The sequence below is a fragment of the Carya illinoinensis genome, chromosome 4 (genome assembly GCF_018687715.1).
Source record: "Carya illinoinensis cultivar Pawnee chromosome 4, C.illinoinensisPawnee_v1, whole genome shotgun sequence".
In the NCBI taxonomy this organism is placed as follows: Eukaryota; Viridiplantae; Streptophyta; class Magnoliopsida; order Fagales; family Juglandaceae; genus Carya; species Carya illinoinensis.
In genome coordinates this window covers 23,202,688-23,216,922 of record NC_056755.1, presented here as the reverse complement: position 1 = coordinate 23,216,922, position 14,235 = coordinate 23,202,688, and positions in this window count along the sequence as shown.

Here is a 14,235-nt window from a genome sequence, read left to right as displayed (position 1 = left end):
CCAGTGTGGACAGAGGAGTTCCACTAGGATAATTCATAATTCTAACACTTGGGGTCATGATAAAATGGAGAACTCATGCATAACTTAGACATATTTCATGACATATCCATGTAATAGATGACATGACATTTGTGACATATAACAAATAAATATGTAATAGATGACATAGCATGTTATATTATAACAATTACAATAAGTACAAGTGAATCAGTGATATGAATATAAATAGTATAACTCTTACCACTATACATACATAAATATACCAAAAGTAGTTAGAAGCTAACTTACAAAATTGTAGTATAATGTAAAGCGAGTGTAGAAAAGCGTGATTTTAAAACTAATCAAAACTATGCCAACTCTCTCTTGGTCGATTCATCCTTATGCAAAAAACATGATTTTGTTGTTTCTTGGCATCCAACATACTAATATGTTTAAACCAAATTTAGCATTTCTAAAAAATCATATCCTCAATTTTAAAATCATGCTAAGACACCAATTTACCCATTTCATTGAAACTTAAACTCACTATATTATAGAAAATGCCCAAACATCAATATAAGGTCAAATAGAACAAACTTTTGATGTTCTTGATCTAATACTTTCAAACCAACTCCTAGGACTTCAAAAAGTCCACAAATACTCTCCTAACATATTCATTATTTAAACCTAAGTGATATCATGCTTGAATAAACAACTATAAATCATAAAATTCAAATTAGAACAATCGGTTTGCATAAAAATAAAGTGACTAAATACAACTTAGAACAATTGGTTTGTATAAAGTATAACATACTTTAGGCTTGAAACTCCTTGATTTTTTTGCAATAAATATGCAAATAGCATAACCATTTAGATGTTTCTTGTTGTATCTTCCCTAAGAGGAGACAAGCATACTGAAGAGGAGGAAATGGTCTGCTCTTGACTTGTTGACAATATGAATAGGGGATCATCTAAATTAGGCTCTTTGAAGTAGTATCTTACAACTAGCATTGAACCTACAACTAGATAGTACCTCACATTCAAGTTCTAACTTGATCTAAGCATTAAAGCTTGCATGTCATGACAAAACTTTCATCAAAGCATATGATCAAACCTGAGAGCCTCTAGATTGAACTTAAAACAAATCATGCATATTTACCATCATTCCAACAACCCAATGACGTGATGTAATGTAACGTGACATGTACATAAGATGAATGATATGGCACAACATAAAACATATATATATATATATATATATATTGTGACATGAAGTAACATGTAATAGATAACATTTCTTGATATGACATATAACATATAATAGATAAATATTTCGTGACATAATATAATGTATAACGGAAAAACATTTTGTAACATAATATGATATGTGACAAATATACATTTTTTTACATAATATAATGTATAGCAGATATACATTTCATGACATAGTAAAGTGTGTAACAGATATACATTTTGTTGGCATATCATGACATATATAAGAACATAAGAATATGAACAACTGTTCTCTTACCAATAAACATACACAATATTTTGACAGAAAGTTAGAAGCTAACTTACAGTGAGTTAGCATAATAAATAAAATGTGTGAATAAATGAGAACTGTAAGGAGATATTTCTAAATGTTAAAAAATCCTCACTAACAACTTAAAAACATAAAAATACTGACTTAGAGCAAAATAACCATTTTACCTCTTTACATGTAGGATAATGATCATTTTACCCATAATTTAAAGATTTCACATTCTTAACTCCAAAACTCACAAAAATTTACATGAGGGTTTACATTCCTCATGTAATTTTTGTCTTAAATCCAAATATCTAATTAAAAAAAATTAAAACACAACCCAACTAGGTTAAACGTGCATAGGCCGAAATATGTATAGGCTAAAACTCTTTATTTTTGTTGCAATTCTTTCAAACCTCCTTTCTCATGCTAAAACCAAAATATGCAATATACAAAAATCACATCCTATGCTCAAATAACATAATAGAACAAATAAAAAAATTTTAAATCAAAAAAATTACAAATTTCTCAATATGAAATTTCCAATATTTATCCTTAAGAACAATCCTTGATGTTCAAGATTTTATCTCTTTTTAAAACAACTCCAGGAACTCCAAAAGTTCAATAACATACTCTCAATACATTTATAACATATTTTTAAAAATATCATGTCTTGAATCATCAAGCCAAAATCACAAAAATTCACAAAATCAAATTTAACATAATCGATTTTCACCCTTTCACTAAAACCAAAAGCTATGTGATTTAGTTTTGATCAAATCATTAGATTTGAAACCTTTCATGAAATAAATCATAAATGAACAACATCATATGCTTAATAATCAAGTCCTAGAATATATCTAAACATTAAACCTAAGATCACATGGCAAAATTTGCATTAAAACATAGATCCATCTGGAAACCTCAAATACAAGACCTATCAGAATCTTTGCATACATAAAAATTATATCTTTCAAATAAATATCATAAATCCTCAAAATAATATTCTAACATATAGATCAAATTCCTAGGAACATCATAGGTGAGTATCAAAGCCATTAGAGCATACTTTCACGATAAAAGAGTTAAGCTTATTCAAAACAAAGTCTATTTTCATACTCTTGGTTTTCAACTTTTTAGGTCTATGCAAAACTCATATAAAAAACTTATAACATGCAACTAAGCTTCATAAAACTTGTATATTAGCATGTTAAATATAAACCATAAAAATATCAAACCAAGATCTTGCAATAGCTTAGTGAAAAAAAAATCAAAGAATCATACACCATCCAGACTATTGCCCAAAATGATCTCTTCATGATTAAATAAAATTTTCACCCATCAAATGACCATGAGAATTTACACAAAAGATAAAAATAGAAACTAAACTCAAAGATGAACAATCTATGTGAATGGTACTTTGTGAAAAAACACTTACAACGACTGTCTAAGAGTTCTTCTAGTTTTCTCTTCAAAAAAAGGCTTCAAAATGATCAAAGGCTAATGAAATAGACAGGGATAAAACTTATACATTTGAAGGGGTGATAGGAGATGTGTGAAAGGCACTTTGGGTGATGTGGTGTTAGCCAAAACTAGATACAAAACCAAGTGCCACAATCTATGGTTTTTAACCTTGCTGCTACTGAGTGAGAGGGAAGTGGTGAGATGACTTTTAGCCTTCCCATTAAACACTATTTGGGGCTGGCTTGTGCGATGAAAGGACACTCTTGGTAGAGGAAAACTTTCTCCACAAGCCTTGCCTTGGTGGTGCAATTTCCTGGATCTTAATCGAATGATTTTGTGTTTCAATAGGATTTTGTTGGGGTTTGAGTTTTTATCAAACCCCAAATCCAATTTGTCTTGGCATAATAAAATTATCATGGTTTAAAAGAATAAATAAGGTTGTAATGACATAAATTTGAGTGTTAATAGTATATGGAAGTGATTTAATCAAGTGATTAAATACTAAGCTACAAGCGGTTTCAATTAAGGTTTAGAGGCAAACTTTTGGGGTTTGGGAAAACTATTTGGGGTTTCAATTTTCAACAAGATTCAAGGGTTTCAATTGGATTCTAAGTGTTTAGAGTTTTTCTTTGGTTTGATACAAATTGGATGGTTGGATGGAATAAGATTTTGCTTAGGTGGTATGATCACAAAACTTGATCTTCTTGTCAAGTGTCTCGATAAAACTTCTCTAACCCAATTTAGATATTTCATATTGTGTTTTTGAAAACAAAAAACTGAGTGTAGCATGACGTTTACACTGGGGTCACTATTCACTCTGAAAAATTATGAAAATAACTTTACGTCATAAAGTCCTAAATATTCATATCAAACTAGGAGCATACTTCATTTCACAAAATTCAACTCTTAAGTGCCTTGAACAATTCACGCTATAAAATCATAAATATTCATCTTAGACCAATGGCTCAAACCGTTTCTCATTCTCACACTCTTAAGTACCTCAAATAAATAAAATTATGTTTTGGCTATATAGTGAGTAGTAAAAATGACTATGCTAATAGATTAAAGTCTATGTGATTGATTAATTCATGAAACTTCCAAAATTTCCATGAGGTTCCTGATTTTTGGCGGGCTATGTTATATATATGTATATATATCATGTATAAAATATAAATTTATTGACCAGTCTCAATAAAAATATAATATAAATCTAAATAGTTTCAATGAATATGTAATTTATGTATTTAAACCCAATAGTTGATATTTTATTTGCCTCATATACGAAAAATATAAAGACATTAAGTTATAAACACATGAAAAATGTTGTATTTTATGCACAACCATAGATTTAATATAAAATACTTATTCATCTCATTAATTTTTTGTTCAAGTAAAAAAAAATAAAGAACTATATGTTTTATCTTTCAATTTTTCTTCAATTCTTATTAATACAATGCTGACAAATTTAATATATATATATATATATATTTAGATTTATCGCATTTTTGTGCTAAAAATTTAAAGAAAAACAAAGTTGTTAGATAACTTAAAAATAAATACAGTTTTGAATCACTTCAAATCGGTTTAAAATAGGTTAACATCGATCTAAATTAGTCGATTAAAGCACTTCAATAAATGATTTCAAAATGTTCACTAAAACTGATTCAATTTTAATTAGCTTGAATCGAATATTTTTTTCTTAGCCTTGCTCCTAAGTACCTTATTTAAATAGAAATGAACCTCTGTCATCATAGTGGATTGGGGTCCAATTATACTAACAGACTAAAACCTAATCGATCACTCAATTTGTGATATTTCTAAAGTCTAAATAAATTCATTTATTGAATTTCTTTTGGGTCATTAAATAGTGGAAGTTCAAAAAGAAGGGTCCTAAAACAAGTCATTTTGAATATTCACAAAACATTATAGTAAGATAAATATGAAAATATTAAACTTAGTCTTAAAATCATTTTACATTTTCCTTTTCTATTTCCCCCCTAATAAAGTGAAATCAATATATAGTAAAAACTACATTGCTATAGCTCATTCTTCCTCATATAGTTACCCCACTATCCTACTGAGCCTTCTATCACGGTCATATTCTGCTTTAAAGTCATTCCTTTAGTTATTTTTCATTACTAGTGGCATCTATTATATTAATGGAAGGGGTCACGTTCAACAACTCAATAAGTGAAAGATCCAATGCGGGTAATATGTACAAATGAGCATATATTAGTGCTCAAATAACATTTATCCGATAATAATGGATGTGCAATGATGAACAAATAAACATTTGATATGTATAAATGAGCATTGATCCAAACATAGGTATAATACTACTAAATGCAACAATTATTAATGGAGCTATAGCAAAAATTGAATATTTATAATTGAACTATTATCACATAAAGAGAATACCAAATTATGCAAAACCAAATTCCAAAGCAAAATTTGATAAGTAACAAACAACAAATGGGAAGTCATTTATCAATATATTTTTCTTCTATTTAGCCTTATCTCAAATTTCTCACATTTATTATTATTCACTGTTCACGATGTCCTCTAACCTGCATGCTTGGTTTCTCTCCAAGTGGGTTGTGCACCCTTTACTTCCCTTCACTATTTAGGGTTGTCTTTAGGGCTGTATTGTAGCCAAGCCAAGCCAATTTTTTAATTGTCGAGCTTGAATCGACTAAAAAAACTCGAACTCAAGCTCTAAATTTTAATTTTTTTTTTCTACTTGAGCTTAACTCAATAAGTCAAGCTTCCAGATCGAGCTTAAGCTCGAGCTTGATCTTTAACACAAAAATGAGCATGAGCCAAGTTGGCTAAACTCGAATTGTGTTTTTTTAATTTTTATTTATATAAATTAATAAATTAAAGTATTAGAGAAAAAAAAATGCAAGTAAGATAACATTTTTTTTTTCATTGTATCCATTTACAATTTAAAGAATCAATAAACGAGCTAATGTTAGTAATTTAGCAATATACAAAAGGACGTTCAAAGAAAACCACAAAAGAAAAATATTTATTCACATTAAGAAAAATGAAAAAAAGAAGAGAAAAAATTGATATAAGAAATCTAATTAGATTAGGGATAAGAGTGCATGTTAAATAGAATATTTGGAATTATTGTTTTATAGTATCTCTATCAGCATCAATGGTTAAAAAAATTATTTCAAATAAACAAAATACATGTAAAGAGACTTCAAAGTCTAAACTACATCAAACTTTGAAATCTCACAAATTCTAAATACATAAAAGAACTAGTCATATATTTTTACTTGCTTGCATTTTTTTATCAAAATTATTTAACCATAACAAATATGTCCAATGAGGTTTGACAAATAGCACATTTTATAGAAATCAATTTTGATAAACTCCAGTTCATACTATCATGTTTCGATCATGTTCATAACTTTGCTAAAAGTCAGTTCACAATATCATGTTTCAAAATATTAATTATAATAAGAAAGGACCCTGCATATATGCTCAAAAAATATTTATAAAGTATATTTACTCCCATACATACACAAGCTTGAATTATGCATAATTCTATAAAAGAATTGCATTGCATAGCATCCATCCATAAATTTCAATTATGGCAATTCAATTTCAGCCAATTCCAACTCCTACAAAACAAAAAATAAAAATAATCACATACCTATATACTTTAGAAAATAATTAAAGTGTTCATGAAAGTGATACTTACTTTTAGTTCTTTCTTAACTCCATGGTGTGCTCTAAGCCAATCTGCTCCACATAGTAGTATTTGAACCGTTTTATTTGATAAAAATGCTCGATATGGATCGATAACTCTACCACTAACACTAAATGTGGACTCTGAAGTAACTGTGCTTATAGGAATTGCTAATATGTCACGTGCCATCTTAGACAAGATTTTATACTTGAGATTATTGACTTCTACCATTCTAAAGTATCAAACTTTGCATCAGTACATTTCTTACATATGTAAACATCCTCTTCCAAATATACATCCAAGTTTGACTTAATAGGCTGAAAAGTATCAATACTTCTAATGAAATATTGGAACATTGGCCGCCCACTTGGCATGGTTCATGCAAAAATATTGGTGGAGTTGCTTGAAGAACCTACATTAATATTTTCTATGTAGTTTGGCCCATAGCTATTGAATTGTGAACTTGGATATACTTATCATATAACTCATGCAAAACTTTAAAAACAAGATCAATATTCTAAGAGGCTTCAACCTCAGGATAAATTAAAGGAAAATAGAACTTTATCAACACCATTTCGTATCTTGGATCCAATACCGCAGCTGTTGCCATTAATAAATTACATTCACTCTAATATTTCTCAAATTTTTTATTCATCTCTTTTGCCATTGCATGAATATATTCATTTCTATCAACACTATTCGCAGACAATACTTCTTTTATCCTCCATACCTCAAGAAAAAACAAATTAGAAGTTGGATAGACGCTTCCAGATACAATGTTGGCCACTTCATTGAAAACTTTTATAATATCACAAATATTTTAAACTTTCATCCAAATCTTCAATAGTAAGCACCAGCTGAAAATTTTGATTCCTATTTTGAGATCTAGGGAACACTTTTTTGAATTCCATAACAGCCACCAACATCAATCAAGTACTATGCTATCAAGTGGGAACACCCAATATCAATTTTTTAGAAGGTAATTGTAATTGTTTTCTAATTTCACTGAATTGTCTCAATCTCCTATCGGATTCTATCAAATACTCGATTCATTCTCTAACACAATCAATTATATTTTCAATTTGGTCAAGCCCATCCTACTCCAACAAATTTGTTACATGGGGGACAACATCGTACATGAAATAATTTACCCCTAATAGTTAAGAGTTTTCTCGATCAAAAATCATCTTTGAGAATTCTAACAACAACATCATTAGCTTTGGCATTATCGACTATCACTGTAAATATATTTTTTTCAATACCCCAATCAACAAAATACTTTTGCAAAGTATCAGTAATAATAAAATCACTATGTGGAGGTGGCACATTACAAAAGTTCGAGACTCATTTTTGAAGAAGCCAATCTGGATCCACAAAGTGACAAATCACCACTATATATGAAACCTTTTGGCCAGAAGTCCTCATATCAATAGTGATGTTAACTTTATTAACACCACTTAATCATTTTTTCAACTTTCTCTAATCATTATGATATGTGTCTATACAATCCCTTTTAGTAGTTGCATGAGTTATTTTTTGCCAATGAGGTGTATTTGCCTTCATAAACTTTGTTGAATAGTACATGCTCCACTATATTAAAAGGGTACTCATGGTAAAGAATGATATGAGAAAGAAGTTCACGTACCTTCTTATGATTGTACGTCAAGTTTCCAATAGTGATGACATCTACATTCTCCTTAGATTCAATACTCAAAATCTTTTGCTTCTTATTAGATACAACACGTGCAAGACATGTATTTCTATGCCTATGCATAGTACTAGTAGAACTTGACCTCGACATGATGAGTAACGTCTTACATCACTTGCACTGTAACTTCTTCTCACTATTAGGTAACTCTATTATTGAGAAGTCTTTCCAAACAACTGAAGTCTTTTTCCTTGTCTTCTTTTCATATGCATAGTCAAGGGGATCCTTAGAAGTCATACTAGTTGCACCTGCTATAGGTAGAGAGTGTAGGGTTTTCAAGCAAATTAATATCTACTAACTCATTTTCATTTTCTATATATTGACTTGGATTCTCCATAGCAATATAATTTGTTCTAAAACATAACATTGAAAACAAAATATTTATAAGTATAAAAACTCATTTGTTGTTAATTAAGAATGCATAAAACTCTCGAAAATGCACACATTATAAAAATAATAACAAATATTGTATAACATTTAATCTATTTTTATTTTATTTTATTTCCTTCAAAAGAATTAAGTGCTTGGTTGTTTATATGCTACCCGCATGTATGTGTAAAGTACTCTTAAAGTTATTATCTTTCATACAATTTACAAAACCTAAATAAATATTTTATTGGATCTAATGAGAGATCCAGATTTCATAATAAGTTTTACTAAAAATAAAAAATAAAATTGTATACAAAATGATTTATACAAACTAAAAAAAAAAAGTAAACATAACAATAGTAGAACTAATTATATACGTGTGTCATGAATTATATTAGCATTGCAAAATGCAAACCAATCATCAAACCAATTCCTCAACAAATATATATATTAAAGTTGCTTTGAAAATTCATAAAATTACAAACAATAACACAAATTCATAAAATATATAAATACATACTTATAGTGGTGAGATAAAAGGGAATCTTTGTCTTGTGGTCCAGATTCTATGGAGCCAAGAGAATGAAACTCAAAGGCTGAAATAGAACCCAAGAGATAAATTACAAATTGAAAAAGTTAATTTTTTATTCATTTATATGTAGAATAAGGAAAAATATTACTTTTATCGAAAGCAAGAAGATCTGAGTCTTTGACACTCTAAAATGGAGAAATTGCACTGAATTGTTAGTGGTTGTGAGTAGTGCGTAGAGGAAAGATGGGAAAGAGAAAACTTTACTGTCATTTGAAGGGTCTTTGGGTCTAACTTGTTAAAATAAATTCAATAAAATAAAGATTAAAAGAGAGTTAAGAAGTTTAGAAGAGAATTTAAAAGTTATACTCGATGATAGCTAAAGCAATCAGTGTATGTAATCTTAACATATATAAAAGAAATTGAATTTAGCTCTTTACCCACATGGCTTCAAAACTGCATATACCAAAAAGCACTAAAAGAAATCATATTCATAAAAGACAAAACATTAAACAATGTCAAAAAAACAAAACTTCCAAAATGTTGCCTTTTCTAACAATTAAGCATAAACGAAAGTACATTATAAAAGTATAATAAGTAATATAATTTTTTTAATATATTATGAGTTAATAATTTTAAAAAAATAGTTATATAACTAAACTTATTAAATACATCCCAAATAGAATTAATAATATTTAACTATGGGCTATAGACTATGTCATAAACATTTTATACAAGATACAATTATAACATAACTAATTTTTAATGTCTGTAAACATATAATTTATAGTTATTATGAATAAATGTTAACTAGTTACATATACACATATATATATATATATATATATATATATATATATATGTATGTATGTATTAGCATTATGGTATCATGTGTTTCATATAACATATGTTACATAATAATATATAGTAACATATCCTATATGAAATTATTAAGTCATACCGATTAATTACTGTACAAATTATAATTTAATGACTTAAGAAGTCTTAAGTGTGCTAAAATAAATAATATATATATATATATATAGTATGTTCAATGTATATGCATAGGTGAATAGGTATAAGTAATTAGGTTACATATTATATATTTAAGTATAATAGTTGATATATATACACACACACACAAACATATGTATGAACGAGCTTTAATCGAGTTAAGCAAACGAGTCAAGTCAGGTATAAACGAGCGAGCCTTAACAAACTTTAACCGAGTCGAGTTGAATTTAATCAAATATGTTTCATTTAAAAATCGAGCAAGCATTTGCTTTCACGATCAAACATTTTTTTTTTCACAAGTTGAGTTCGATTCGAGTTTAACTTAACGAATATCGGGTGGTCTTTTGAACAGACTAATTCATTTACAGCCCTAATTGTCCTCTCATAGGACTTAATGGTCTTTTGCCATTGGGAATGCATCCCCCAATTAAGGACTACATCTTCCATTAAATGCAGTGGAATGCTCCATAATCAGATTTGATACCAATCTCATAATCGAAACATCTTTTGTTGAGTATTTTATTACAGGATGACCAATTGTGTTCATAATTCCGTCTGTCTATTATAAGGACGTACTAAAAAATAATGTTATCTATGTTAATATGCTCAACTTTTGATGAGTGATGGGAAAAGAACACAAGTTATATCATTTCACTTATCTTCAAATAATTGAATAAAAGCATATAAATACAAGTATGATAACTTGCATTAAATATCAATAAGAACCGAACATGAGACCATATCAAAATAAAACAAAATGATAACCCATGGTCAGGCTAATTAGATCATAAAAATAAGGCTAGGAGTAAGACAAAATGGAATAACATTTTGATTAGCCAATATTAGTAAAATAAACTAAATAATAGTTATGAAACAATAATTAATAAATAATCCACAAATTGGTCAAAGGATTGGCAGAGTTTCCACTTACACTGATAACTGTATTTTTCATGTATTCTTTTTCTTCTTCATTTTTCTTTCCTTTTCTCCATTTATTTACCCTATGTATATTCCTTCCCTCTTTCTTTCTTTCTCTCATTTCTTTTATTTTCTTCTCTTTCTTCTTCTTCCTTTCTTTCTCTTACCCAAATTCTCAGTGAAATCCCTCATTTCCTTATATTTTTAATTAGTTATTTTACTAATTATTTTATTGTTTCATTTATTTTTACTATTATTATTATAGTATTCTTATTATTATAGTAATTTATCGTTATTACTGCTTAAGTTGTATAATTTATTTTATTGTACTTTTCTTGTTATTAATTATTGTCTATTATTTAGTGGCTCTTAATTTCAAATAATTTTTATTGTATGGTTTTACTATTTTATTTTTACTTAGCTACTGTGTTTTTACATTAAATATTTGTTTGAATTCTTTTCGTTGAATTAGTTTTAAGACCCCAAGACGAAGGGCTTAGATCTAATTTCCTTTCATTTTTCTTATTCTCTTTTTCCTTTTCTTCATTTTTCTTTTTCCTTTCTTCCTTTTTCCCTCTCTCCTCTTCCCCCCCCCCCCCCCAGCTTGTGTGAGAGCCCGCTTCCCCTCCCAACTTGTGTGCTTCCCTAAACCCAGCAATGCCGTCGTGCATCCACCCATCCACATCGACCACGACCACCGACTTCCCCTCACATTGGCAACCTCACCCTCACCAGCCACCACCCTCACGACTCTCTCTCTCTCTCTCTCTCTCTCTTTCTCTCTCTCTCTCTCCCCACAGCTTTGTAACCCATTCGGGTTCTTCCCCCTTGCACCACTGTGCGCCACTTTGTGGTGTCACTATCCTCCACGGTAGTTTCCCCTCACGCAGACCAACACTCTCAACCAATTCCAGCCCCTCAATGCAGCTCCTTCTCCTCCATCGAGCACCCAACCCGAAATGAGTTTCCCTTCTTCTCACAGCTAGATCTCCACCATGCACAGCCACCCACAACCACCACCATCCACTCCATAGACCACCATAAGCTCCTCCATGCCTAGTTCAAGCCTCTCTTAGCTCATTCTTCAATTTTCTAGCTTAGTGACCCATGGCCAGTCTTTGTAAAAATACTGTTTTTTCACCGCTTTGCCACTTTTGGCATCATCCTTGATCTTCCAAATTTTCATTCTGTTATTGTAAGTAATTTTTTAAAGAATTTATTGAGATTTAAATATATTTTTACATTAACGCACTGGGCGGAGGTTAGAGGATACTTGGTCACAAACGCACTGGGGGTAAAACTGGGTATCGCTCGATACGAAGTCACATGTACAGTCATTACCCGTGGTGTGATGAAGAGAGCATGTGGATGATCGCTAGGTGAAACAATGGTGCATGCGCAATAAATGGATATATATATATATATATGGACTATTTTCTGTAAAAATGGTGGATTTATGATTGGGCTATTTTATGAAAAAATGACAAATGAAAATAAATAGACATGTTTTGGGCCAAATTGGATTTTTGGCGTGCGTTGGAAAAAAGGTCATTGTTGGGAAAAATGATAGTTTTGGTCTCATGCATATTTTATCATGTGCACACATACTTGTTAGTTGTATTGATGTGTTTTTATTTCTTGGGTTGTTTGGTTGGTTATTTACTAAGATTCATAATCTCATTGTGGTAATCTTACCCTATGGTTCCGTTTTATGGAATCATAAATTTTGATGCATAGGAGGACGTTGAGCCTAAGACTTCAGCTCCATCGAAGGAGTGACTCGTGGTCACTTTTGGATCATAGGATTTGTTTTCCTTTTTGGTCATGCAATTTCGGCTTTTATTTTATTTTTTGGATAATTGTATAACATTTTTGAAAGGCTTTTATTTTAGTGAATCTGTATTTAAAATTTTGATACTTAATTTACTATCTTTTATTTATCTGCCACGATATTTACTGTACACTTTTTGCATATACACACACTTAGCACTTGTTGTTTGGGATGTGTGACCCGTGTTGTTATCATCTCAATATCACAATTCCCGCCGTTTAATAGGTGGAAGTCGAAGGCGCCACATCTTCACATTCTCTCATTTTCTCTTCACACTTTACGAATGCTCCCCGTTTCTAAATAACATCACTCTGCTTCAATTTATAGAAGACGACTTAACCGCCTAAACTCTTAGATTTCTCAAATATTTTCTATTATATATTTATTTATATTTGTTTTCTTAGTGCTTAAGTTTGTTGCGTCAAGGAAATATTATCATCTAGCAAGTACAACACATTCTACTGGATAGGATGGACGGTTATTTTGGTTGCCCAATTTCTTTTTCTTTTTCTCAAATCGGTTGTGTCAGGAACCTTATCCCTGGCACTCTTACAACATTTTGGCCACCCACGTAATAAAATCTTCAAAAATAAAAATATTTGTGTATAAATATAAAACTAATAAATAAAAATGAGCTCTATTTCATTTTGATAAAAGAACATGCATCGCCCATTACTAATTTGAACCACCTGTAATAAAATATAACAAAGACTACTTTAACCATTAATAGAGGATAATTAATCAAATATTGGTCTATTATAAATTCTAATTTCGGGAGTACTACTTAAAAAAAAAAGAGTGATTAACCATCTGGATATTACAAGCACCATCTAGGAAAATTCGCCATCTCAACAAGCAACAATGGAAGAAAAAGTGTTCCTACCAGCATGAGTACCGCGAAAAACAAAGTGCTTGCGACCAATGTGAGCATATTGGGAGACAAAGTGCTCTTGACCTATGGGAGCACCTTCAGAGGTAAAGTGCTCGTACCATGGTGAGCACCTATGGAGGAAGAGTGCTTGGATCCTATGGAATCAAAGTGCTCGCACCCCATCCTATTGTATTTTTACATTCTATACTCATTTGTCATTTTTCTGCCCTATCTTTAATTTTTCCTTCTATTACATTTGTCTATCCTATCTTCATTTTTCTATTCTATTTCATACATTCTAACTATGGGAATACTACTTAAACTACA